We start from the raw sequence: 26,904 nt of genomic DNA, 5'->3' as shown, positions 1-26,904 counted from the left end.
TAACGACACTGCTTTTGGCTCTTTTCCAATGTCTTGTGCTGCTAGCTGATGCAACCTACACCACACAAGGGCCTGAGTGACCGGCTGGGGCCACTTACACCACATCAGGGCCTGTGGCTCTGGCTGAGGCCACTTTCACCACACCAGGGCCTGTGGCTGCTGGCTGAGGCCACCTACACCACACCAGGGCATTAGTTGCTATTGAGGCCAATTACACCACACCAGGGTCTGTGGCTCTTGCTCAGGCCACTTACACCACACCAGGGCCTGTGGCTCTTGCTCAGGCCACTTACACCACACCAGGGCCTGTGGCTGCTGGCTGAGGCCACCTACACCACGCCAGGGCATTAGTTGCTATTGAGGCCAATTACACCACACCAGGGTCTGTGGCTCTTGCTCAGGCCACTTACACCACACCAGGGCCTTTGGCTCTTGCTCAGGCCACTTACACCACACCAGGGCCTGTGGCTGCTGGCTGAGGCCACTTACACCACACCAGGGCCTGTGGCTGCTGGCTGAGGCCACTTACACCACACCAGGGCCTGTGGCTGGTGGCTGAGGCCACCTACACCACACCAGGGCCTGTGGCTGCTGGCTGAGGCGACTTACACCACACCAGGGCCCTTTTGCTGCTGGCTGAGGCCACTTACACCACACCAGTGCCTGTGGCTTCTGTCTGAGGCGACTTACACCACACCAGGGCCTGTGGCTGCTGGCTGAGGCCAATTACACCACACCAGGGTCTGTGGCTCTTGCTCAGGCCACTTACACCACACCAGGGCCTGTGGCACTGGCTGAGGCCACTTACACCACACCAGGGCCTGTGGCTGCTGGCTGAGGCCACTTACACCACACCAGGGCCTGTGGCTGCTGGCTGAGGCGACTTACACCACACCAGGGCCTGTGGCTGCTGGCTGAGGCCACCTACACCACACCAGGGCCTGTGGCTGCTGGCTGAGGCCACTTACACCACACCAGGGCCTGTGGCTCTTGCTCAGGCCACTCACATCACACCAGGCCCTGCGCTTCTGGCCGAGGCCATCTTCACCAAACCAGGCCCTGTGGCTCTTGCTCAGGCCACTTACACCACACCAGGGCCTGTGGCTCTGGCTTAGGCCACTTACACCACACCAGGGCCTGTGGCACTTGCTCAGGCCACTTACACCACACCAGGGCCTGTGGCTGCTGGCTGAGGCCACTTACACCACACCAGGGCCTGTGGCTCTTGCTCAGGCCACTTACACCACACCAGGGCCTGTGGCACTGGCTGAGGCCACTTAGACCACACCAGGGCCTGTGGCTGCTGGCTGAGGCCACTCACACCACACCAGGGCCTTAGTTGCTATTGAGGCCAATTACACCACACCAGGGCCTGTGGCACTGGCTGAGGCCACTTACACCACACCAGGGCCTGTGGCTGCTGGCTGAGGCCACTTACACCACACCAGGGCCTTATTTGCTATTGAGGCCACTTACACCACACCAGGGCCTGTGGCTCTTGCTCAGGCCACTCACATCACACCAGGCCCTGCGCTTCTGGCCGAGGCCATCTTCACCAATCCAGGCCCTGTGCTGCTTGCTGTGGCCATCTTCAACAATCCAGGGCCTGTGCTGTTGGATAAATGCCAAACTGAGCCTTTGGGTTAGGGTATTATGCAAACATGCAGGTATGGTTATAGGATTGTCTTCGTAACTTCAGGTACTTGCCACCTAATCACTTGAATCCATAAATTGAGACATTGTGCTGGGGCCAGCAGCTTACGGCCATACCACCCTGAGCACGCCCGACCTCGTCTGATCTCGGAAGCTAAGCAGGGCTGGGCTTGGTTAGTACTTGGATGGGAGACTGCCTGGGAATACCTGGTGCTGTAAGCCTTTCATTTTCATGTCATTGAACCGCTTTTGATCCAGAGAAGGGGTGTATTAAAAGACCAAAAGCAGCTGCCCATTAATGAGGGCACATTAACGACACTGCTTTTGGCTGTTTTCCAATGTCTTGTGCTGCTAGCTGATGCCACCTACACCACACCAGGGCCAGAGTGACCGGCTGGGGCCACTTACACCACATCAGGGCCTGTGGCTCTGGCTGAGGCCACTTACACCACACCAGGGCCTGTGGCTGCTGGCTTAGGCCACCTACACCACACCAGGGCCTTAGTTGCTATTGAGGCCAATTACACCACACCAGGGCCTGTGGCTGCTGGCTGAGGCCACCTACACCACACCAGGGCCTGTGGCTGCTGGCTGAGGCCACTTACACCACACCAGGGCCCTTTTGCTGCTGGCTGAGGCCACTTACACCACACCAGTGCCTGTGGCTTCTGGCTGAGGCGACTTACACCACACCAGGGCCTGTGGCTGCTGGCTGAGGCCACTTACACCACACCAGGGCCTGTGGCTGCTGGCTGAGGCCACCTACACCACACCAGGGCATTAGTTGCTATTGAGGCCACTTACACCACACCAGGGCCTGTGGCTCTTGCTCAGGCCACTTACACCACACCAGGGCCTGTGGCTGCTGGCTGAGGCCACTTACACCACACCAGGGCCTGTGGCTGCTGGCTGAGGCCACCTACACCACACCAGGGCCTGTGGCTGCTGGCTGAGGCCACCTACACCACACCAGGGCCTGTGGCTGCTGGCTGAGGCCACTTACACCACACCAGTGCCTGTGGCTTATGGCTGAGGCGACTTACACCACACCAGGGCCTGTGGCTGCTGGCTGAGGCCACTTACACCACACCAAGGCCTGTGGCTCTTGCTCAGGCCACTCACATCACACCAGGCCCTGCGCTTCTGGCCGAGGCCATCTTCACCAAACCAGGCCCTGTGCTCCTTGCTGTGGCCATGTACAACACACCAGGCCCTGTGCTTGTTCCTGAGGCCATCTTCAACAATCCAGGGCCTGTGCTGTTGGATAAATGCCAAACTGAGCCTTTGAGTTAGGGTATTATGCAAACATGCAGGTATGGTTATAGCATTGTCTTCGTAACTTCAGGTACTTGCCACCTAATCACTTGAATCCATAAATTGAGACATTGTGCTGGGGCCAGCAGCTTACGGCCATACCACCCTGAGTCCGCCCGACCTCGTCTGATCTCGGAAGCTAAGCAGGGCTGGGCTTGGTTAGTACTTGGATGGGAGACTGCCTGGGAATACCTGGTGCTGTAAGCCTTTGATTTTCATGTCATTGAACCGCTTTTGATCCAGAGAAGGGGTGTATTAAAAGACCAAAAGCAGCTGCCCATTAATGAGGGCACATTAACGACACTGCTTTTGGCTCTTTTCCAATGTCTTGTGCTGCTAGCTGATGCAACCTACACCACACAAGGGCCTGAGTGACCGGCTGGGGCCACTTACACCACATCAGGGCCTGTGGCTCTGGCTGAGGCCACTTTCACCACACCAGGGCCTGTGGCTGCTGGCTGAGGCCACCTACACCACACCAGGGCATTAGTTGCTATTGAGGCCAATTACACCACACCAGGGTCTGTGGCTCTTGCTCAGGCCACTTACACCACACCAGGGCCTGTGGCTCTTGCTCAGGCCACTTACACCACACCAGGGCCTGTGGCTGCTGGCTGAGGCCACCTACACCACGCCAGGGCATTAGTTGCTATTGAGGCCAATTACACCACACCAGGGTCTGTGGCTCTTGCTCAGGCCACTTACACCACACCAGGGCCTTTGGCTCTTGCTCAGGCCACTTACACCACACCAGGGCCTGTGGCTGCTGGCTGAGGCCACTTACACCACACCAGGGCCTGTGGCTGCTGGCTGAGGCCACTTACACCACACCAGGGCCTGTGGCTGGTGGCTGAGGCCACCTACACCACACCAGGGCCTGTGGCTGCTGGCTGAGGCGACTTACACCACACCAGGGCCCTTTTGCTGCTGGCTGAGGCCACTTACACCACACCAGTGCCTGTGGCTTCTGTCTGAGGCGACTTACACCACACCAGGGCCTGTGGCTGCTGGCTGAGGCCACTTACACCACACCAGGGCCTGTGGCACTGGCTGAGGCCACTTACACCACACCAGGGCCTGTGGCTGCTGGCTGAGGCCACTTACACCACACCAGGGCCTGTGGCTGCTGGCTGAGGCGACTTACACCACACCAGGGCCTGTGGCTGCTGGCTGAGGCCACCTACACCACACCAGGGCCTGTGGCTGCTGGCTGAGGCCACTTACACCACACCAGGGCCTGTGGCTCTTGCTCAGGCCACTCACATCACACCAGGCCCTGCGCTTCTGGCCGAGGCCATCTTCACCAAACCAGGCCCTGTGGCTCTTGCTCAGGCCACTTACACCACACCAGGGCCTGTGGCTCTGGCTTAGGCCACTTACACCACACCAGGGCCTGTGGCACTTGCTCAGGCCACTTACACCACACCAGGGCCTGTGGCTGCTGGCTGAGGCCACTTACACCACACCAGGGCCTGTGGCTCTTGCTCAGGCCACTTACACCACACCAGGGCCTGTGGCACTGGCTGAGGCCACTTAGACCACACCAGGGCCTGTGGCTGCTGGCTGAGGCCACTCACACCACACCAGGGCCTGTGGCTGCTAGCTGAGGCCACTTACACCAAACCAGGGCCTGTGGCTGCTTGCTGAGGCCATCTTCACCAAACCAGGCCCTGTGCTGCTTGCTGTGGCCATGTAAAACACACCAGGTCCTGTGCTGGTTCTTGAGGCCATCTTCAACAATCCAGGGCCTGTGCTGTTGGATAAATGCCAAACTGAGCCTTTTGGTTAGGGTATTATGCAAACATGCAGGTATGGTTATAGGATTGTCTTCGTAACTTCAGGTACTTGCCACCTAATCACTTGAATCCATAAATTGAGACATTGTGCTGGGACCAGCAGCTTACGGCCATACCACCCTGAGCACGCCTGACCTCGTCTGATCTCGGAAGCTAAGCAGGGCTGGTCTTGGTTAGTACTTGGATGGGAGACTGCCTGGGAATACCTGGTGCTGTAAGCCTTTCATTTTCATGTCATTGAACCGCTTTTGATCCAGAGAAGGGGTGTATTAAAAGACCAAAAGCATCTGCCCATTAATGAGGGCACATTAACGACATTGCTTTTGGCTCTTTTCCAATGTCTTGTGCTGCTAGCTGATGCAACCTACACCACACAAGGGCCTGAGGGACCGGCTGGGGCCACTTACACCACATCAGGGCCTGTGGCTGCTGGCTGAGGCCACTTACACCACACCAGGGCCTGTGGCTGCTGGCTGAGGCCACCTACACCACACCAGGGCCTTAGTTGCTATTGAGGCCAATTACACCACACCAGGGTCTGTGGCTCTTGCTCAGGCCACTTACACCACACCAGGGCCTGTGGCACTGGCTGAGGCCACTTACACCACACCAGGGCCTGTGGCTGCTGGCTTAGGCCACCTACACCACACCAGGGCCTTAGTTGCTATTGAGGCCAATTACACCACACAAGGGCCTGTGGCTGCTGGCTGAGGCCACCTACACCACACCAGGGCCTGTGGCTGCTGGCTGAGGCCACTTACACCACACCAGGGCCCTTTTGCTGCTGGCTGAGGCCACTTACACCACACCAGTGTCTGTGGCTTCTGGCTGAGGCGACTTACACCACACCAGGGCCTGTGGCTGCTGGCTGAGGCCACTTACACCACACCAGGGCCTGTGGCTGCTGGCTGAGGCCACCTACACCACACCAGGGCATTAGTTGCTATTGAGGCCAATTACACCACACCAGGGCCTGTGGCTGCTGGCTGAGGCCACTTACACCACACCAAGGCCTGTGGCTCTTGCTCAGGCCACTCACATCACACCAGGCCCTGCGCTTCTGGCCGAGGCCATCTTCACCAAACCAGGCCCTGTGCTCCTTGCTGTGGCCATGTACAACACACCAGGCCCTGTGCTGGTTCCTGAGGCCATCTTCAACAATCCAGGGCCTGTGCTGTTGGATAAATGCCAAACTGAGCCTTTGAGTTAGGGTATTATGCAAACATGCAGGTATGGTTATAGCATTGTCTTCGTAACTTCAGGTACTTGCCACCTAATCACTTGAATCCATAAATTGAGACATTGTGCTGGGGCCAGCAGCTTACGGCCATACCACCCTGAGCACGCCCGACCTCGTCTGATCTCGGAAGCTAAGCAGGGCTGGGCTTGGTTAGTACTTGGATGGGAGACTGCCTGGGAATACCTGGTGCTGTAAGCCTTTCATTTTCATGTCATTGAACCGCTTTTGATCCAGAGAAGGGGTGTATTAAAAGACCAAAAGCAGCTGCCCATTAATGAGGGCACATTAACGACACTGCTTTTGGCTCTTTTCCAATGTCTTGTGCTGCTAGCTGATGCAACCTACACCACACAAGGGCCTGAGTGACCGGCTGGGGCCATTTACACCACATCAGGGCCTGTGGCTCTGGCTGAGGCCACTTTCACCACACCAGGGCCTGTGGCTGCTGGCTGAGGCCACCTACACCACACCAGGGCATTAGTTGCTATTGAGGCCAATTACACCACACCAGGGTCTGTGGCTCTTGCTCAGGCCACTTACACCACACCAGGGCCTGTGGCTCTTGCTCAGGCCACTTACACCACACCAGGGCCTGTGGCTGCTGGCTGAGGCCACCTACACCACGCCAGGGCATTAGTTGCTATTGAGGCCAATTACACCACACCAGGGTCTGTGGCTCTTGCTCAGGCCACTTACACCACACCAGGGCCTTTGGCTCTTGCTCAGGCCACTTACACCACACCAGGGCCTGTGGCACTGGCTGAGGCCACTTACACCACACCAGGGCCTGTGGCTGCTGGCTGAGGCCACTTACACCACACCAGGGCCTGTGGCTGCTGGCTGAGGCCACTTACACCACACCAGGGCCTGTGGCTGGTGGCTGAGGCCACCTACACCACACCAGGGCCTGTGGCTGCTGGCTGAGGCGACTTACACCACACCAGGGCCCTTTTGCTGCTGGCTGAGGCCACTTACACCACACCAGTGCCTGTGGCTTCTGTCTGAGGCGACTTACACCACACCAGGGCCTGTGGCTGCTGGCTGAGGCCAATTACACCACACCAGGGTCTGTGGCTCTTGCTCAGGCCACTTACACCACACCAGGGCCTGTGGCACTGGCTGAGGCCACTTACACCACACCAGGGCCTGTGGCTGCTGGCTGAGGCCACTTACACCACACCAGGGCCTGTGGCTGCTGGCTGAGGCGACTTACACCACACCAGGGCCTGTGGCTGCTGGCTGAGGCCACCTACACCACACCAGGGCCTGTGGCTGCTGGCTGAGGCGACTTATACCACACCAGGGCCCTTTTGCTGCTGGCTGAGGCCACTTACACCACACCAGTGCCTGTGGCTTCTGGCTGAGGCGACTTACACCACACCAGGGCCTGTGGCTCTTGCTCAGGCCACTTACACCACACCAAGGCCTGTGGCTCTTGCTCAGGCCACTCACATAACACCAGGCCCTGCGCTTCTGGCCGAGGCCATCTTCACCAATCCAGGCCCTGTGCTGCTTGCTGTGGCCATCTTCAACAATCCAGGGCCTGTGCTGTTGGATAAATGCCAAACTGAGCCTTTGGGTTAGGGTATTATGCAAACATGCAGGTATGGTTATAGGATTGTCTTCGTAACTTCAGGTACTTGCCACCTAATCACTTGAATCCATAAATTGAGACATTGTGCTGGGGCCAGCAGCTTACGGCCATACCACCCTGAGCACGCCCGACCTCGTCTGATCTCGGAAGCTAAGCAGGGCTGGGCTTGGTTAGTACTTGGATGGGAGACTGCCTGGGAATACCTGGTGCTGTAAGCCTTTCATTTTCATGTCATTGAACCGCTTTTGATCCAGAGAAGGGGTGTATTAAAAGACCAAAAGCAGCTGCCCATTAATGAGGGCACATTAACGACACTGCTTTTGGCTCTTTTCCAATGTCTTGTGCTGCTAGCTGATGCCACCTACACCACACCAGGGCCAGAGTGACCGGCTGGGGCCACTTACACCACATCAGGGCCTGTGGCTCTGGCTGAGGCCACTTACACCACACCAGGGCCTGTGGCTGCTGGCTGAGGCCAGTTACACCACACCAGAGCCTGTGGCTGCTGGCTAAAGCCACTTACACCACACCAGGGCCTTAGTTGCTATTGAGGCCACTTACACCACACCAGGGCCTGTGGCTGCTGGCTGAGGCCACCTACACCACACCAGGGCCTGTGGCTGCTGGCTGAGGCCACTTACACCACACCAGGGCCTGTGGCTGCTGGCTGAAGCCACTTACACCACACCAGGGCCTTAGTTGCTATTGAGGCCACTTACACCACACCAGGGCCTGTGGCTGCTGGCTGAGGCCACCTACACCACACCAGGGCCCTTTTGCTGCTGGCTGAGGCCACTTACACCACACCAGTGCCTGTGGCTTCTGGCTGAGGCCACTTACACCACACCAGGGCCTGTGGCTGCTGGCTGAGGCCACTTACACCACACCAGGGCCTGTGGCTCTTGCTCAGGCCACTTACACCACACCAGGGCCTGTGGCACTGGCTGAGGCCACTTACACCACACCAGGGCCTGTGGCTGCTGGCTGAGGCCACTTACACCACACAAGGGCTTGTGGCTGCTGGCTGAGGCCACCTACACCACACCAGGGCCTGTGGCTGCTGGCTGAGGCCACCTACACCACACCAGGGCCTGTGGCTCTTGCTCAGGCCACTTACACCACACCAGGGCCTGTGGCTCTTGCTCAGGCCACTTACACCACACCAGGGCCTGTGGCTGCTTGCTGAGGCCACTTACACCACACCAGGGCCTGTGGCTTCTGGCTGAGGCCACTTACACCACACCAGGGCCTGTGGCTGGTGGCTGAGGCCAATTACACCACACCAGGGTCTGTGGCTCTTGCTCAGGCCACTTACACCACACCAGGGCCTGTGGCACTGGCTGAGGCCACTTACACCACACCAGGGCCTGTGGCTGCTGGCTGAGGCCACTTACACCACACCAGGGCCTGTGGCTGCTGGCTGAGGCCACTTACACCACACCAGGGCCTGTGGCTGCTGGCTGAGGCCACCTACACCACACCAGGGCCTGTGGCTGCTGGCTGAGGCGACTTACACCACACCAGGGCCCTTTTGCTGCTGGCTGAGGCCACTTACACCACACAAGGGCTTGTGGCTGCTGGCTGAGGCCACCTACACCACACCAGGGCCTGTGGCTGCTGGCTGAGGCCACCTACACCACACCAGGGCCTGTGGCTCTTGCTCAGGCCACTTACACCACACCAGGGCCTGTGGCTCTTCCTCAGGCCACTTACACCACACCAGGGCCTGTGGCTCTTGCTCAGGCCACTCATATCACACCAGGCCCTGTGCTTCTGACTGAGGCCATCTTCACCAAACCAGGCCCTGTGCTGCTTGCTGTGGCCATGTACAACACACCAGGCCCTGTGCTGTTTCCTGAGGCCATCTTCAACAATCCAGGGCCTGTGCTGTTGGATAAATGCCAAACTGAGCCTTTGGGTTAGGGTATTATGCAAACATGCAGGTATGGTTATAGGATTGTCTTCGTAACTTCAGGTACTTGCCACCTAATCACTTGAATCCATAAATTGAGACATTGTGCTGGGGCCCAGCAGCTTACGGCCATACCACCCTGAGCACGCCCGACCTCGTCTGATCTCGGAAGCTAAGCAGGGCTGGCCTTGGTTAGTACTTGGATGGGAGACTGCCTGGGAATACCTGGTGCTGTAAGCCTTTCATTTTCATGTCATTGAACCGCTTTTGATCCAGAGAAGGGGTGTATTAAAAGACCAAAAGCAGCTGCCCATTAATAAGGGCACATTAATCACATTGCTTTTGGCTCTTTTCCAATGTCTTGTGCTGCTAGCTGATGCCACCTACACCACACCAGGGCCTGAGTGACCGGCTGGGGCCACTTACACCACATCAGGGGCTGTGGCTCTGGCTGAGGCCAGTTACACCACACCAGGGCCTGTGGGTTCTGGCTGAGGCGACTTACACCAAACCAGGGCCTGTGGCTGCTGGCTGAGGCCACTTACACCACACCAGGGCCTTAGTTGCTATTGAGGCCAATTACACCACACCATGGTCTGTGGCTCTTGCTCAGGCCACTTACACCACACCAGGGCCTGTGGCACTGGCTGAGGCCACTTACACCACACCAGGGCCTGTGGCTGCTGGCTGAGGCCACTTACACCACACCAGGGCCTGTGGCTGCTGGCTGAGGCCACTTACACCACACCAGGGCCTTAGTTGCTATTGAGGCCAATTACACCACACCATGGTCTGTGGCTCTTGCTCAGGCCACTTACACCACACCAGGGCCTGTGGCACTGGCTGAGGCCACTTACACCACACCAGGGCCTGTGGCTGCTGGCTGAGGCCACTTACACCACACAAGGGCTTGTGGCTGCTGGCTGAGGCCACCTACACCACACCAGGGCCTGTGGCTCTTGCTCAGGCCACTTACACCACACCAGGGCCTGTGGCTCTTGCTCAGGCCACTTACACCACACCAGGGCCTGTGGCTCTTGCTCAGGCCACTCATATCACACCAGGCCCTGTGCTTCTGGCTGAGGCCACTTACACCACACCAGGGCCTGTGGCTTCTGGCTGAGGCGACTTACACCACACCAGGGCCTGTGGCTGCTGGCTGAGGCCACTTACACCACACCAGGGCCTGTGGCTCTTGCTCAGGCCACTCACATCACACCAGGCCCTGCGCTTCTGGCCGAGGCCATCTTCACCAAACCAGGCCCTGTGGCTCTTGCTCAGGCCACTTACACCACACCAGGGCCTGTGGCTCTGGCTTAGGCCACTTACACCACACCAGGGCCTGTGGCACTTGCTCAGGCCACTTACACCACACCAGGGCCTGTGGCTGCTGGCTGAGGCCACTTACACCACACCAGGGCCTGTGGCTCTTGCTCAGGCCACTTACACCACACCAGGGCCTGTGGCACTGGCTGAGGCCACTTAGACCACACCAGGGCCTGTGGCTGCTGGCTGAGGCCACTCACACCACACCAGGGCCTGTGGCTGCTAGCTGAGGCCACTTACACCAAACCAGGGCCTGTGGCTGCTTGCTGAGGCCATCTTCACCAAACCAGGCCCTGTGCTGCTTGCTGTGGCCGTATAAAACACACCAGGTCCTGTGCTGGTTCTTGAGGCCATCTTCAACAATCCAGGGCCTGTGCTGTTGGATAAATGCCAAACTGAGCCTTTTGGTTAGGGTATTATGCAAACATGCAGGTATGGTTATAGGATTGTCTTCGTAACTTCAGGTACTTGCCACCTAATCACTTGAATCCATAAATTGAGACATTGTGCTGTGGCCAGCAGCTTACGGCCATACCACCCTGAGCACGCCCGACCTCGTCTGATCTCGGAATTTAAGCAGGGCTGGGCTTGGTTAGTACTTGGATGGGAGACTGCCTGGGAATACCTGGTGCTGTAAGCCTTTGATTTTCATGTCATTGAACCGCTTTTGATCCAGAGAAGGGTTGTATTAAAAGACCAGAAGCAGCTCCCCATTAATGAGGGCACATTAACGACATTGCTTTTGGCTGTTTTCCAATGTCTTGTGCTGCTAGCTGATGCCACCTACACCACACCAGGGCCTGAGTGACCGGCTGGGGCCACTTACACCACATCAGGGCCTGTGGCTCTGGCTGAGGCCACATACACCACACCAGGGCCTGTGGCTGCTGGCTGAGGCCATCTACACCACACCAGGGCCTTAGTTGCTATTGAGGCCAATTACACCACACCAGGGTATGTGGCTCTTGCTCAGGCCACTTACACCACACCAGGGCCTTAGTTGCTATTGAGGCCAATTACACCACACCAGGGCCTGTGGCTCTTGCTCAGGCCACTCACATCACACCAGGCCCTGCGCTTCTGGCCGAGGCCACCTACACCACACCAGGGCCTTAGTTGCTATTGAGGCCAATTACACCACACAAGGGCATGTGGCTGCTGGCTGAGGCCACCTACTCCACACCAGGGCCTGTGGCTGCTGGCTGAGGCCACTTACACCACACCAGGGCCCTTTTGCTGCTGGCTGAGGCCACTTACACCACACCAGTGCCTGTGGCTTCTGGCTGAGGCGACTTACACCACACCAGGGCCTGTGGCTGCTGGCTGAGGCCACTTACACCACACCAAGGCCTGTGGCTCTTGCGCAGGCCACTCACATCACACCAGGCCCTGCGCTTCTGGCCGAGGCCATCTTCACCAAACCAGGCCCTGTGCTGCTTGCTGTGGCCATGTACAACACACCAGGCCCTGTGCTGGTTCCTGAGGCCATCTTCAACAATCCAGGGCCTGTGCTGTTGGATAAATGCCAAACTGAGCCTTTGGGTTAGGGTATTATGCAAACATGCAGGTATGGTTATAGGATTGTCTTCGTAACTTCAGGTACTTGCCACCTAATCACTTGAATCCATAAATTGAGACATTGTGCTGGAGCCAGCAGCTTACGGCCATACCACCCTGAGCACGCCCGACCTCGTCTGATCTCGGAAGCTAAGCAGGGCTGGGCTTGGTTAGTACTTGGATGGGAGACTGCCTGGGAATACCTGGTGCTGTAAGCCTTTCATTTTCATGTCATTGAACCGCTTTTGATCCAGAGAAGGGGTGTATTAAAAGACCAAAAGCAGCTGCCCATTAATAAGGGCACATTAATCACATTGCTTTTGGCTCTTTTCCAATGTCTTGTGCTGCTAGCTGATGCCACCTACACCACACCAGGGCCTGAGTGACCGGCTGGGGCCACTTACACCACATCAGGGGCTGTGGCTCTGGCTGAGGCCAGTTACACCACACCAGGGCCTGTGGGTTCTGGCTGAGGCGACTTACACCAAACCAGGGCCTGTGGCTGCTGGCTGAGGCCACTTACACCACACCAGGGCCTTAGTTGCTATTGAGGCCAATTACACAACACCATGGTCTGTGGCTCTTGCTCAGGCCACTTACACCACACCAGGGCCTGTGGCACTGGCTGAGGCCACTTACACCACACCAGGGCCTGTGGCTGCTGGCTGAGGCCACTTACACCACACCAGGGCCTGTGGCTGCTGGCTGAGGCCACTTACACCACACCAGGGCCTTAGTTGCTATTGAGGCCAATTACACCACACCATGGTCTGTGGCTCTTGCTCAGGCCACTTACACCACACCAGGGCCTGTGGCACTGGCTGAGGCCACTTACACCACACCAGGGCCTGTGGCTGCTGGCTGAGGCCACTTACACCACACAAGGGCTTGTGGCTGCTGGCTGAGGCCACCTACACCACACCAGGGCCTGTGGCTCTTGCTCAGGCCACTTACACCACACCAGGGCCTGTGGCTCTTGCTCAGGCCACTTACACCACACCGGGGCCTGTGGCTCTTGCTCAGGCCACTCATATCACACCAGGCCCTGTGCTTCTGGCTGAGGCCACTTACACCACACCAGGGCCTGTGGCTGCTGGCTGAGGCGACTTACACCACACCAGGGCCTGTGGCTGCTGGCTGAGGCCACCTACACCACACCAGGGCCTGTGGCTGCTGGCTGAGGCCACTTACACCACACCAGGGCCTGTGGCTCTTGCTCAGGCCACTCACATCACACCAGGCCCTGCGCTTCTGGCCGAGGCCATCTTCACCAAACCAGGCCCTGTGGCTCTTGCTCAGGCCACTTACACCACACCAGGGCCTGTGGCTCTGGCTTAGGCCACTTACACCACACCAGGGCCTGTGGCTGCTGGCTGAGGCCACTTACACCACACCAGGGCCTGTGGCTGCTGGCTGAGGCGACTTACACCACACCAGGGCCTGTGGCTGCTGGCTGAGGCCACCTACACCACACCAGGGCCTGTGGCTGCTGGCTGAGGCCACTTACACCACACCAGGGCCTGTGGCTCTTGCTCAGGCCACTCACATCACACCAGGCCCTGCGCTTCTGGCCGAGGCCATCTTCACCAAACCAGGCCCTGTGGCTCTTGCTCAGGCCACTTACACCACACCAGGGCCTGTGGCTCTGGCTTAGGCCACTTACACCACACCAGGGCCTGTGGCACTTGCTCAGGCCACTTACACCACACCAGGGCCTGTGGCTGCTGGCTGAGGCCACTTACACCACACCAGGGCCTGTGGCTCTTGCTCAGGCCACTTACACCACACCAGGGCCTGTGGCACTGGCTGAGGCCACTTAGACCACACCAGGGCCTGTGGCTGCTGGCTGAGGCCACTCACACCACACCAGGGCCTGTGGCTGCTAGCTGAGGCCACTTACACCAAACCAGGGCCTGTGGCTGCTTGCTGAGGCCATCTTCACCAAACCAGGCCCTGCGCTGCTTGCTGTGGCCATGTAAAACACACCAGGTCCTGTGCTGGTTCTTGAGGCCATCTTCAACAATCCAGGGCCTGTGCTGTTGGATAAATGCCAAACTGAGCCTTTTGGTTAGGGTATTATGCAAACATGCAGGTATGGTTATAGGATTGTCTTCGTAACTTCAGGTACTTGCCACCTAATCACTTGAATCCATAAATTGAGACATTGTGCTGGGACCAGCAGCTTACGGCCATACCACCCTGAGCACGCCTGATCTCGTCTGATCTCGGAAGCTAAGCAGGGCTGGGCTTGGTTAGTACTTGGATGGGAGACTGCCTGGGAATACCTGGTGCTGTAAGCCTTTCATTTTCATGTCATTGAACCGCTTTTGATCCAGAGAAGGGGTGTATTAAAAGACCAAAAGCATCTGCCCATTAATGAGGGCACATTAACGACATTGCTTTTGGCTCTTTTCCAATGTCTTGTGCTGCTAGCTGATGCAACCTACACCACACAAGGGCCTGAGGGACCGGCTGGGGCCACTTACACCACATCAGGGCCTGTGGCTGCTGGCTGAGGCCACTTACACCACACCAGGGCCTGTGGCTGCTGGCTGAGGCCACCTACACCACACCAGGGCCTTAGTTGCTATTGAGGCCAATTACACCACACCAGGGTCTGTGGCTCTTGCTCAGGCCACTTACACCACACCAGGGCCTGTGGCACTGGCTGAGGCCACTTACACCACACCAGGGCCTGTGGCTGCTGGCTTAGGCCACCTACACCACACCAGGGCCTTAGTTGCTATTGAGGCCAATTACACCACACAAGGGCCTGTGGCTGCTGGCTGAGGCCACCTACACCACACCAGGGCCTGTGGCTGCTGGCTGAGGCCACTTACACCACACCAGGGCCCTTTTGCTGCTGGCTGAGGCCACTTACACCACACCAGTGTCTGTGGCTTCTGGCTGAGGCGACTTACACCACACCAGGGCCTGTGGCTGCTGGCTGAGGCCACTTACACCACACCAGGGCCTGTGGCTGCTGGCTGAGGCCACCTACACCACACCAGGGCATTAGTTGCTATTGAGGCCAATTACACCACACCAGGGCCTGTGGCTGCTGGCTGAGGCCACTTACACCACACCAGGGCCTGTGGCTCTTGCTCAGGCCACTTACACCACACCAGGGCCTGTGGCTGCTGGCTGAGGCCACTTACACCACACCAGGGCCTTATTTGCTATTGAGGCCACTTACACCACACCAGGGTCTGTGGCTCTTGCTCAGGCCACTTACACCACACCAGGGCCTGTGGCTGCTGGCTGAGGCCATCTACACCACACCAGGGCCTGTGGCTTCTGGCTGAGGTGACTTACACCACACCAGGGCCTGTGGCTGCTGGCTGAGGCCACTTACACCACACCAGGGCCTGTGGCACTGGCTGAGGCCACTTACACCACACCAGGGCCTGTGGCTGCTGGCTGAGGCCACTTACACCACACAAGGGCTTGTGGCTGCTGGCTGAGGCCACCTACACCACACCAGGGCCTGTGGCTGCTGGCTGAGGCCACCTACACCACACCAGGGCCTGTGGCTCTTGCTCAGGCCACTTACACTACACCAGGGCCTGTGGCTCTTGCTCAGGCCACTTACACCACACCAGGGCCTGTGGCTCTTGCTCAGGCCACTCATATCACACCAGGCCCTGTGCTTCTGGCTGAGGCCACTTAGACCACACCAGGTCCTGTGGCTGCTGGCTGAGGCCACTTACACCACACCAGGGCCTGTGGCTGCTGGCTGAGGCCATCTACACCACACCAGGACCTGTGGCTGCTGGCTGAGGCGCCTTACACCACACCAGGGCCCTTTTGCTGCTGGCTGAGGCCACTTACACCACACCAGTGCCTGTGGCTTCTGGCTGAGGCCACTTACACCACACCAGGGCCTGTGGCTGCTGGCTGAGGCCACTTACACCACACCAGGGCCTGTGGCTCTTGCTCAGGCCACTCACATCACACCAGGCCCTGCGCTTCTGGCCGAGGCCATCTTCACCAAACCAGGCCCTGTGGCTCTTGCTCAGGCCACTTACACCACACCAGGGCCTGTGGCTCTGGCTTAGGCCACTTACACCACACCAGGGCCTGTGGCACTTGCTCAGGCCACTTACACCACACCAGGGCCTGTGGCTGCTGGCTGAGGCCACCTACACCACACCAGGGCCTGTGGCTCTTGCTCAGGCCACTTACACCACACCAGGGCCTGTGGCTCTTGCTCAGGCCACTTACACCACACCAGGGCCTGTGGCTCTTGCTCAGGCCACTCATATCACACCAGGCCCTGTGCTTCTGGCTGAGGCCACTTAGACCACACCAGGGCCTGTGGCTGCTGGCTGAGGCCACTTACACCACACCAGGGCCTGTGGCTGCTGGCTGAGGCCATCTACACCACACCAGGACCTGTGGCTGCTGGCTGAGGCGACTTACACCACACCAGGGCCCTTTTGCTGCTGGCTGAGGCCACTTACACCACACCAGTGCCTGTGGCTTCTGGCTGAGGCCACTTACACCACACCAGGGCCTGTGGCTGCTGGCTGAGGCCACTTACACCACACCAGGGCCTGTGGCTCTTGCTCAGGCCACTCACATCACACCAGGCCCTGCGCTTCTGGCCGAGGCCATCTTCACCAAACCAGGCCCTGTGGCTCTTGCTCAGGCCACTTACACCACACCAGGGCCTGTGGCTCTGGCTTAGGCCACTTACACCACACCAGGGCCTGTGGCACTTGCTCAGGCCACTTACACCACACCAGGGCCTGTGGCTGCTGGCTGAGGCCACTTACACCACACCAGGGCCTGTGGCTCTTACTCAGGCCACTTACACCACACCAGGGCCTGTGGCACTGGCTGAGGCCACTTAGACCACACCAGGGCCTGTGGCTGCTGGCTGAGGCCACTTACACCACACCAGGGCCTGTGGCTGCTGGCTGAGGCCACTTACACCAAACCAGGGCCTGTGGCTGCTTGCTGATGCCATCTTCACCAAACCAGGCCCTGTGCTGCTTGCTGTGGCCATGTAAAACACACCAGGTCCTGTGCTGGTTCTTGAGGCCATCTTCAACAATCCAGGGCCTGTGCTGTTGGATAAATGCCAAACTGAGCCTTTGGGTTAGGGTATTATGCAAACATGCAGGTATGGTTATAGGATTGTCTTCGTAACTTCAGGTACTTGCCACCTAATCACTTGAATCCATCAACTGAGACATTGTGCTGGGGCCAGCAGCTTACGGCCATACCACCCTGAGCACGCCCGACCTCGTCTGATCTCGGAAGCTAAGCAGGGCTGGGCTTGGTTAGTACTTGGATGGGAGACTGCCTGGGAATACCTGGTGCTGTAAGCCTTTCATTTTCATGTCATTGAACTGCTTTTGATCCAGAGAAGGGGTGTATTAAAAGACCAAAAGCAGCTCCCCATTAATGAGGGCACATTAACGACATTGCTTTTGGCTGTTTTCCAATGTCTTGTGCTGCTAGCTGATGCCACTTACACCACACCAGGGCCTGTGGCTGCTGGCTGAGGCCACTTACACCACACCAGGGCCTGTGGCTGCTGGCTGAGGCCACTTACACCACACCAGGGCCTGTGGCTGCTGGCTGAGGCCACCTACACCACACCAGGGCCTTAGTTGCTATTGAGGCCAATTACACCACACCAGGGTCTGTGGCTCTTGCTCAGGCCACTTACACCACACCAGGGCCTGTGGCACTGGCTGAGGCCACTTACACCACACCAGGGCCTGTGGCTGCTGGCTTAGGCCACCTACACCACACCAGGGCCTTAGTTGCTATTGAGGCCAATTACACCACACAAGGGCCTGTGGCTGCTGGCTGAGGCCACCTACACCACACCAGGGCCTGTGGCTGCTGGCTGAGGCCACTTAAACCACACCAGGGCCCTTTTGCTGCTGGCTGAGGCCACTTACACCACACCAGTGTCTGTGGCTTCTGGCTGAGGCGACTTACACCACACCAGGGCCTGTGGCTGCTGGCTGAGGCCACTTACACCACACCAGGGCCTGTGGCTGCTAGCTGAGGCCACCTACACCACACCAGGGCATTAGTTGCTATTGAGGCCAATTACACCACACCAGGGTCTGTGGCTCTTGCTCAGGCCACTTACACCACACCAGGGCCTGTGGCTCTTGCTCAGGCCACTTACACCACACCAGGGCCTGTGGCTGCTGGCTGAGGCCACTTACACCACACCAGGGCCTGTGGCTGCTGGCTGAGGCCACCTACACCACACCAGGGCCTGTGGCTGCTGGCTGAGGCCACCTACACCACACCAGGGCCTGTGGCTGCTGGCTGAGGCCACTTACACCACACCAGTGCCTGTGGCTTATGGCTGAGGCGACTTACACCACACCAGGGCCTGTGGCTGCTGGCTGAGGCCACTTACACCACACCAAGGCCTGTGGCTCTTGCTCAGGCCACTCACATCACACCAGGCCCTGCGCTTCTGGCCGAGGCCATCTTCACCAAACCAGGCCCTGTGCTCCTTGCTGTGGCCATGTACAACACACCAGGCCCTGTGCTGGTTCCTGAGGCCATCTTCAACAATCCAGGGCCTGTGCTGTTGGATAAATGCCAAACTGAGCCTTTGAGTTAGGGTATTATGCAAACATGCAGGTATGGTTATAGCATTGTCTTCGTAACTTCAGGTACTTGCCACCTAATCACTTGAATCCATAAATTGAGACATTGTGCTGGGGCCAGCAGCTTACGGCCATACCACCCTGAGCACGCCCGACCTCGTCTGATCTTGGAAGCTAAGCAGGGCTGGGCTTGGTTAGTACTTGGATGGGAGACTGCCTGGGAATACCTGGTGCTGTAAGCCTTTCATTTTCATGTCATTGAACCGCTTTTGATCCAGAGAAGGGGTGTATTAAAAGACCAAAAGCAGCTGCCCATTAATGAGGGCACATTAACGACACTGCTTTTGGCTCTTTTCCAATGTCTTGTGCTGCTAGCTGATGCAACCTACACCACACAAGGGCCTGAGTGACCGGCTGGGGCCATTTACACCACATCAGGGCCTGTGGCTCTGGCTGAGGCCACTTTCACCACACCAGGGCCTGTGGCTGCTGGCTGAGGCCACCTACACCACACCAGGGCATTAGTTGCTATTGAGGCCAATTACACCACACCAGGGTCTGTGGCTCTTGCTCAGGCCACTTACACCACACCAGGGCCTGTGGCTCTTGCTCAGGCCACTTACACCACACCAGGGCCTGTGGCTGCTGGCTGAGGCCACCTACACCACGCCAGGGCATTAGTTGCTATTGAGGCCAATTACACCACACCAGGGTCTGTGGCTCTTGCTCAGGCCACTTACACCACACCAGGGCCTTTGGCTCTTGCTCAGGCCACTTACACCACACCAGGGCCTGTGGCACTGGCTGAGGCCACTTACACCACACCAGGGCCTGTGGCTGCTGGCTGAGGCCACTTACACCACACCAGGGCCTGTGGCTGCTGGCTGAGGCCACTTACACCACACCAGGGCCTGTGGCTGGTGGCTGAGGCCACCTACACCACACCAGGGCCTGTGGCTGCTGGCTGAGGCGACTTACACCACACCAGGGCCCTTTTGCTGCTGGCTGAGGCCACTTACACCACACCAGTGCCTGTGGCTTCTGTCTGAGGCGACTTACACCACACCAGGGCCTGTGGCTGCTGGCTGAGGCCAATTACACCACACCAGGGTCTGTGGCTCTTGCTCAGGCCACTTACACCACACCAGGGCCTGTGGCACTGGCTGAGGCCACTTACACCACACCAGGGCCTGTGGCTGCTGGCTGAGGCCACTTACACCACACCAGGGCCTGTGGCTGCTGGCTGAGGCGACTTACACCACACCAGGGCCTGTGGCTGCTGGCTGAGGCCACCTACACCACACCAGGGCCTGTGGCTGCTGGCTGAGGCCACTTACACCACACCAGGGCCTGTGGCTGCTGGCTGAAGCCACTTACACCACACCAGGGCCTTAGTTGCTATTGAGGCCACTTACACCACACCAGGGCCTGTGGCTGCTGGCTGAGGCCACCTACACCACACCAGGGCCCTTTTGCTGCTGGCTGAGGCCACTTACACCACACCAGTGCCTGTGGCTTCTGGCTGAGGCGACTTACACCACATCAGGGCCTGTGGCTCTGGCTGAGGCCACTTACACCACACCAGGGCCTGTGGCTGCTGGCTGAGGCCAGTTACACCACACCAGGGCCTGTGGCTGCTGGCTGAGGCCACATACACCACACCAGGGCCTTAGTTGCTATTGAGGCCAATTACACCACACCAGGGTCTGTGGCTCTTGCTCAGGCCACTCACATCACACCAGGCCCTGCGCTTCTGGCCACTTACACCACACCAGGGCCTGTGGCTGCTGGCTGAGGCCACTTACACCATACCAGGGCCTGTGGCTGCTGGCTGAGGCGACTTACACCACACCAGAGCCTGTGGCTGCTGGCTGAGGCCACCTACACCACACCAGGGCCTGTGACTGCTGGCTGAGGCCACTTACACCACACCAGGGCCTTAGTTGCTATTGAGGCCACTTACACCACACCAGGGCCTGTGGCTCTGGCTGAGGCCACTTACACCACATCAGGGCCTTATTTGCTATTGAGGCCAGTTACACCACACCAGGGCCTGTGGCTCTGGCTGAGGCCACTTACACCACACCAGGGCCTGTGGCTTCTGGCTGATTCCACTTACACCACACCAGGGCCTGTGGCTCTTGCTAAGGCCACTCATATCACACCAGGCCCTGTGCTTCTGGCCGAGGCCATCTTCACCAAACCAGGCCCTGTGCTGCTTGCTGTGGCCATGTACAACACACCAGGCCCTGTGCTGGTTCCTGAGGCCAACTTCAACAATCCAGGACCTGTGCTGTTGGATAAATGCTAAACTGAGCCTTTGGGTTAGGGTATTATGCAAACATGCAGGTAGGGTTATAGGATTGTCTTCGTGACTTCAGGTACTTGCCACCTAATCACTTGAATCCATAAATTGAGACATTGTGCGGGGGCCAGCAGCTTACGGCCATACCACCCTGAGCACGCCCGACCTCGTCTGATCTCGGAAGCTAAGCAGGGCTGGGCTTGGTTAGTACTTGGATGGGGGAATACCTGGTGCTGTAAGCCTTTCTTTTTCATGTCATTGAACCGCTTTTGATCCAGAGAAGGGGTGTATTAAAAGACCAGAAGCAGCTCCCCATTAATGAGGGCACATTAACGACATTGCTTTTGGCTGTTTTCCAATGTCTTGTGCTGCTAGCTGATGCAACCTACACCACACAAGGGCCTGAGGGACCGGCTGGGGCCACTTACACCACATCAGGGCCTGTGGCTGCTGGCTGAGGCCACTTACACCACACCAGGGCCTGTGGCTGCTGGCTGAGGCCACCTACACCACACCAGGGCCTTAGTTGCTATTGAGGCCAATTACACCACACCAGGGTCTGTGGCTCTTGCTCAGGCCACTTACACCACACCAGGGCCTGTGGCACTGGCTGAGGCCACTTACACCACACCAGGGCCTTAGTTGCTATTGAGGCCAATTACACCACACAAGGGCCTGTGGCTGCTGGCTGAGGCCACCTACACCACACCAGGGCCTGTGGCTGCTGGCTGAGGCCACTTACACCACACCAGGGCCCTTTTGCTGCTGGCTGAGGCCACTTACACCACACCAGTGCCTGTGGCTTCTGGCTGAGGCGACTTACACCACACCAGGGCCTGTGGCTGCTGGCCGAGGCCACTTACACCACACCAGGGCCTGTGGCTGCTGGCTGAGGCCACCTACACCACACCAGGGCATTAGTTGCTATTGAGGCCAATTACACCACACCAGGGTCTGTGGCTCTTGCTCAGGCCACTTACACCACACCAGGGCCTGTGGCTCTTGCTCAGGCCACTTACACCACACCAGGGCCTGTGGCTGCTGGCTGAGGCCACTTACACCACACCAGGGCCTGTGGCTGCTGGCTGAGGCCACCTACACCACACCAGGGCCTGTGGCTGCTGGCTGAGGCCACCTACACCACACCAGGGCCTGTGGCTGCTGGCTGAGGCCACTTACACCACACCAAGGCCTGTGGCTCTTGCTCAGGCCACTCACATCACACCAGGCCCTGCGCTTCTGGCCGAGGCCATCTTCACCAAACCAGGCCCTGTGCTCCTTGCTGTGGCCATGTACAACACACCAGGCCCTGTGCTGGTTCCTGAGGCCATCTTCAACAATCCAGGGCCTGTGCTGTTGGATAAATGCCAAACTGAGCCTTTGGGTTAGGGTATTATGCAAACATGCAGGTATGGTTATAGCATTGTCTTCGTAACTTCAGGTACTTGCCACCTAATCACTTGAATCCATAAATTGAGACATTGTGCTGGGGCCAGCAGCTTACGGCCATACCACCCTGAGCACGCCCGACCTCGTCTGATCTCGGAAGCTAAGCAGGGCTGGGCTTGGTTAGTACTTGGATGGGAGACTGCCTGGGAATACCTGGTGCTGTAAGCCTTTGATTTTCATGTCATTGAACCGCTTTTGATCCAGAGAAGGGGTGTATTAAAAGACCAAAAGCAGCTGCCCATTAATGAGGGCACATTAACGACACTGCTTTTGGCTCTTTTCCAATGTCTTGTGCTGCTAGCTGATGCAACCTACACCACACAAGGGCCTGAGTGACCGGCTGGGGCCACTTACACCACATCAGGGCCTGTGGCTCTGGCTGAGGCCACTTTCACCACACCAGGGCCTGTGGCTGCTGGCTGAGGCCACCTACACCACACCAGGGCATTAGTTGCTATTGAGGCCAATTACACCACACCAGGGTCTGTGGCTCTTGCTCAGGCCACTTACACCACACCAGGGCCTGTGGCTCTTGCTCAGGCCACTTACACCACACCAGGGCCTGTGGCTGCTGGCTTAGGCCACCTACACCACACCAGGGCATTAGTTGCTATTGAGGCCAATTACACCACACCAGGGTCTGTGGCTCTTGCTCAGGCCACTTACACCACACCAGGGCCTGTGGCTCTTGCTCAGGCCACTTACACCACACCAGGGCCTGTGGCACTGGCTGAGGCCACTTACACCACACCAGGGCCTGTGGCTGCTGGCTGAGGCCACTTACACCACACCAGGGCCTGTGGCTGCTGGCTGAGGCCACTTACACCACACCAGGGCCTGTGGCTCTTGCTGAGGCCACCTACACCACACCAGGGCCTGTGGCTGCTGGCTGAGGCGACTTACACCACACCAGGGCCCTTTTGCTGCTGGCTGAGGCCACTTACACCACACCAGTGCCTGTGGCTTCTGGCTGAGGCGACTTACACCACACCAGGGCCTGTGGCTGCTGGCTGAGGCCACTTACACCACACCAAGGCCTGTGGCTCTTGCTCAGGCCACTAACATCACACCAGGGCCTGTGCTGCTAGCTGAGGCCACTTACACCAAACCAGGGCCTGTGGCTGCTTGCTGAGGCCATCTTCACCAAACCAGGCCCTGTGCTGCTTGCTGTGGCCATGTAAAACACACCAGGTCCTGTGCTGGTTCTTGAGGCCATCTTCAACAATCCAGGGCCTGTGCTGTTGGATAAATGCCAAACTGAGCCTTTTGGTTAGGGTATTATGCAAACATGCAGGTATGGTTATAGGATTGTCTTCGTAACTTCAGGTACTTGCCACCTAATCACTTGAATCCATAAATTGAGACATTGTGCTGGGGCCAGCAGCTTACGGCCATACCACCCTGAGCACGCCCGACCTCGTCTGATCTCGGAAGCTAAGCAGGGCTGGGCTTGGTTAGTACTTGGATGGGAGACTGCCTGGGAATACCTGGTGCTGTAAGCCTTTCATTTTCATGTCATTGAACCGCTTTTGATCCAGAGAAGGGGTGTATTAAAAGACCAGAAGCAGCTCCCCATTAATGAGGGCACATTAACGACATTGCTTTTGGCTGTTTTCCAATGTCTTGTGCTGCTAGCTGATGCCACCTACACCACACCAGGGCCTGAGTGACCGGCTGGGGCCACTTACACCACATCAGGGCCTGTTGCTCTGGCTGAGGCCACTTACACCACACCAGGGCCTGTGGCTGCTGGCTGAGGCCACTTACACCACACCAGGGCCTGTGGCTGCTGGCTGAGGCCACCTACAACACACCAGGGCCTTAGTTGCTATTGAGGCCAATTACACCACACCAGGGTATGTGGCTCTTGCTCAGGCCACTTACACCACACCAGGGCCTTAGTTGCTATTGAGGCCAATTACACCACACCAGGGCCTGTGGCACTGGCTGAGGCCACTTACACCACACCAGGGTATGTGGCTCTTGCTCAGGCCACTTACACCACACCAGGGCCTTAGTTGCTATTGAGGCCAATTACACCACACCAGGGCCTGTGGCACTGGCTGAGGCCACTTACACCACACCAGGGCCTGTGGCTGCTGGCTGAGGCCACTTACACCACACAAGGGCCTGTGGCTGCTGGCTGAGGCCACCTACACCACACCAGGGCCTGTGGCTGCTGGCTGAGGCCACTTACAACACACCAGGGCCTGTGGCTCTTGCTCAGGCCACTCATATCACACCAGGCCCTGTGCTTCTGGCCGAGGCCATCTTCACCAAACCAGGCCCTGTGCTGCTTGCTGTGGCCATGTACAGCACACCAGGCCCTGTGCTGGTTCCTGAGGCCATCTTCAACAATCCAGGGCCTGTGCTGTTGGGTAAATGCCAAACTGAGCCTTTGGGTTAGGGTATTATGCAAACATGCAGGTATGGTTATAGGATTATCTTCGTAACTTCAGGTACTTGCCACCTAATCACTTGAAATCATAAATTGAGACATTGTGCTGGAGCCAGCAGCTTACGGCCATACCACCCTGAGCACGCCCGACCTCGTCTGATCTCGGAAGCTAAGCAGGGCTGGGCTTGGTTAGTACTTGGATGGGAGACTGCCTGGGAATACCTGGTGCTGTAAGCCTTTCATGTCATTGAACCGCTTTTGATCCAGAGAAGGGGTGTATTAAAAGACCAAAAGCAGCTGCCCATTAATGAGGGTACATTAACGACATTGCTTTTGGCTGTTTTCCAATGTCTTGTGCTGCTAGCTGATGCCACCTACACCACACCAGGGCCTTAGTTGCTATTGAGGCCAATTACACCACACCAGGGTCTTTGGCTCTTGCTCAGGCCACTTACACCACACCAGGGCCTGTGGCACTGGCTGAGGCCACTTACACCACACCAGGGCCTTATTTGCTATTGAGGCCACTTACACCACACCAGGGCCTGTGGCTGCTGGCTGAGGCCACTTACACCACACCAGGGCCTGTGGCTCTTGCTCAGGCCACTCACATCACACCAGGCCCTGCGCTTCTGGCCGAGGCCATCTTCACCAAACCAGGCCCTGTGGCTCTTGCTCAGGCCACTTACACCACACCAGGGCCTGTGGCACTTGCTCAGGCCACTTACACCACACCAGGGCCCTTTTGCTGCTGGCTGAGGCCACTTACACCACACCAGGGCCTGTGGCTCTTACTCAGGCCACTTACACCACACCAGGGCCTTAGTTGCTATTGAGGCCAATTACACCACACCAGGGTCTGTGGCTCTTGCTCAGGCCACTCACATCACACCAGGCCCTGCGCTTCTGGCCGAGGCCATCTTCACCAAACCAGGCCCTGTGGCTCTTGCTCAGGCCACTTACACCACACCAGGGCCTGTGGCACTTGCTCAGGCCACTTACACCACACCAGGGCCTGTGGCTGCTGGCTGAGGCCACTTACACCACACCAGGGCCTGTGGCTCTTACTCAGGCCACTTACACCACACCAGGGCCTTAGTTGCTATTGAGGCCAATTACACCACACCAGGGCCTGTTGCTGCTGGCTTAGGCCACTTACACCACACCAGGGCCTGTGGCTGCTGGCTCAAACCAGGTCCTGTGCTTCTGGCCGAGGCCATCTTCACCAAACCAGGCCCTGTGCTGCTAGCTGAGGCGACTTACACCACATCAGGGCCTGTGGCTCTGGCTGAGGCCACTTACACCACACCAGGGCCTGTGGCTGCTGGCTGAGGTCAGTTACACCACACCAGGGCCTGTGGCTGCTGGCTGAGGCCACATACACCACACCAGGGCCTTAGTTGCTATTGAGGCCAATTACACCACACCAGGGTCTGTGGCTCTTGCTCAGTCCACTCACATCACACCAGGCCCTGCGCTTCTGGCCACTTACACCACACCAGGGCCTGTGGCTGCTGGCTGAGGCCACTTACACCATACCAGGGCCTGTGGCTGTTGGCTGAGGCCACTTACACCACACCAGGGCCTTAGTTGCTATTGAGGCCACTTACACCACACCAGGGCCTGTGGCTCTGGCTGAGGCCACTTACACCACACCAGGGCCTTATTTGCTATTCAGGCCAGTTACACCACACCAGGGCCTGTGGCTGCTGGCTGATTCCACTTACACCACACCAGGGCCTGTGGCTCTTGCTCAGGCCACTTACACCA

General features: G+C 58.1%; 12 non-coding genes and 3 pseudogenes across 12 annotated transcripts; all 15 read left to right on the top strand.

Annotated features, from left to right (window-relative positions):
• The first annotated feature begins 1,756 nt into the window (after window positions 1-1,756).
• On the top strand, window positions 1,757-1,875 carry LOC147300144 (5S ribosomal RNA). Its single transcript, XR_015127982.1, has one exon. It is a non-coding gene; the product is annotated as a 5S ribosomal RNA (ribosomal RNA).
• Window positions 1,876-3,055: 1,180 nt separating this feature from the next.
• On the top strand, window positions 3,056-3,174 carry LOC147300143 (5S ribosomal RNA). Its single transcript, XR_015128061.1, has one exon. It is a non-coding gene; the product is annotated as a 5S ribosomal RNA (ribosomal RNA).
• Window positions 3,175-4,865: 1,691 nt separating this feature from the next.
• On the top strand, window positions 4,866-4,984 carry LOC147300142 (5S ribosomal RNA; annotated as a pseudogene).
• Window positions 4,985-6,082: 1,098 nt separating this feature from the next.
• LOC147300141 (5S ribosomal RNA) lies at window positions 6,083-6,201 on the top strand. Its single transcript, XR_015127981.1, has one exon. It is a non-coding gene; the product is annotated as a 5S ribosomal RNA (ribosomal RNA).
• A 1,495-nt stretch (window positions 6,202-7,696) lies between these two features.
• Window positions 7,697-7,815, top strand: LOC147300140 (5S ribosomal RNA). Its single transcript, XR_015127979.1, has one exon. It is a non-coding gene; the product is annotated as a 5S ribosomal RNA (ribosomal RNA).
• Window positions 7,816-9,630: 1,815 nt separating this feature from the next.
• LOC147300139 (5S ribosomal RNA) lies at window positions 9,631-9,749 on the top strand (annotated as a pseudogene).
• Window positions 9,750-11,356: 1,607 nt separating this feature from the next.
• Window positions 11,357-11,475, top strand: LOC147300138 (5S ribosomal RNA). The gene has a single exon (XR_015128094.1). It is a non-coding gene; the product is annotated as a 5S ribosomal RNA (ribosomal RNA).
• A 1,016-nt stretch (window positions 11,476-12,491) lies between these two features.
• LOC147300137 (5S ribosomal RNA) lies at window positions 12,492-12,610 on the top strand. The gene has a single exon (XR_015127978.1). It is a non-coding gene; the product is annotated as a 5S ribosomal RNA (ribosomal RNA).
• Window positions 12,611-14,573: 1,963 nt separating this feature from the next.
• LOC147300136 (5S ribosomal RNA) lies at window positions 14,574-14,692 on the top strand. The gene has a single exon (XR_015128074.1). It is a non-coding gene; the product is annotated as a 5S ribosomal RNA (ribosomal RNA).
• Window positions 14,693-17,609: 2,917 nt separating this feature from the next.
• Window positions 17,610-17,728, top strand: LOC147300135 (5S ribosomal RNA). Its single transcript, XR_015127977.1, has one exon. It is a non-coding gene; the product is annotated as a 5S ribosomal RNA (ribosomal RNA).
• A 1,377-nt stretch (window positions 17,729-19,105) lies between these two features.
• Window positions 19,106-19,224, top strand: LOC147300134 (5S ribosomal RNA). Its single transcript, XR_015128105.1, has one exon. It is a non-coding gene; the product is annotated as a 5S ribosomal RNA (ribosomal RNA).
• A 2,196-nt stretch (window positions 19,225-21,420) lies between these two features.
• Window positions 21,421-21,529, top strand: LOC147300133 (5S ribosomal RNA; annotated as a pseudogene).
• A 1,256-nt stretch (window positions 21,530-22,785) lies between these two features.
• On the top strand, window positions 22,786-22,904 carry LOC147300132 (5S ribosomal RNA). The gene has a single exon (XR_015127976.1). It is a non-coding gene; the product is annotated as a 5S ribosomal RNA (ribosomal RNA).
• Window positions 22,905-24,119: 1,215 nt separating this feature from the next.
• LOC147300131 (5S ribosomal RNA) lies at window positions 24,120-24,238 on the top strand. Its single transcript, XR_015127975.1, has one exon. It is a non-coding gene; the product is annotated as a 5S ribosomal RNA (ribosomal RNA).
• A 1,014-nt stretch (window positions 24,239-25,252) lies between these two features.
• Window positions 25,253-25,371, top strand: LOC147300130 (5S ribosomal RNA). Its single transcript, XR_015127974.1, has one exon. It is a non-coding gene; the product is annotated as a 5S ribosomal RNA (ribosomal RNA).
• The last annotated feature ends 1,533 nt before the right edge of the window (window positions 25,372-26,904 follow it).

Source organism: Aulonocara sp. 'chitande type north' Nkhata Bay, unplaced genomic scaffold, assembly GCF_057382095.1.
Source record: "Aulonocara sp. 'chitande type north' Nkhata Bay isolate Kocher_YH1m ecotype deep benthic unplaced genomic scaffold, A_spYH_male_GT1.1 unmapped_scaffold_35, whole genome shotgun sequence".
Taxonomy (NCBI): Eukaryota; Metazoa; Chordata; class Actinopteri; order Cichliformes; family Cichlidae; genus Aulonocara; species Aulonocara sp. 'chitande type north' Nkhata Bay.
The sequence above is the reverse complement of the archived record's forward strand: the minus strand, read 5'-3'. Positions and strand labels throughout refer to the sequence as shown.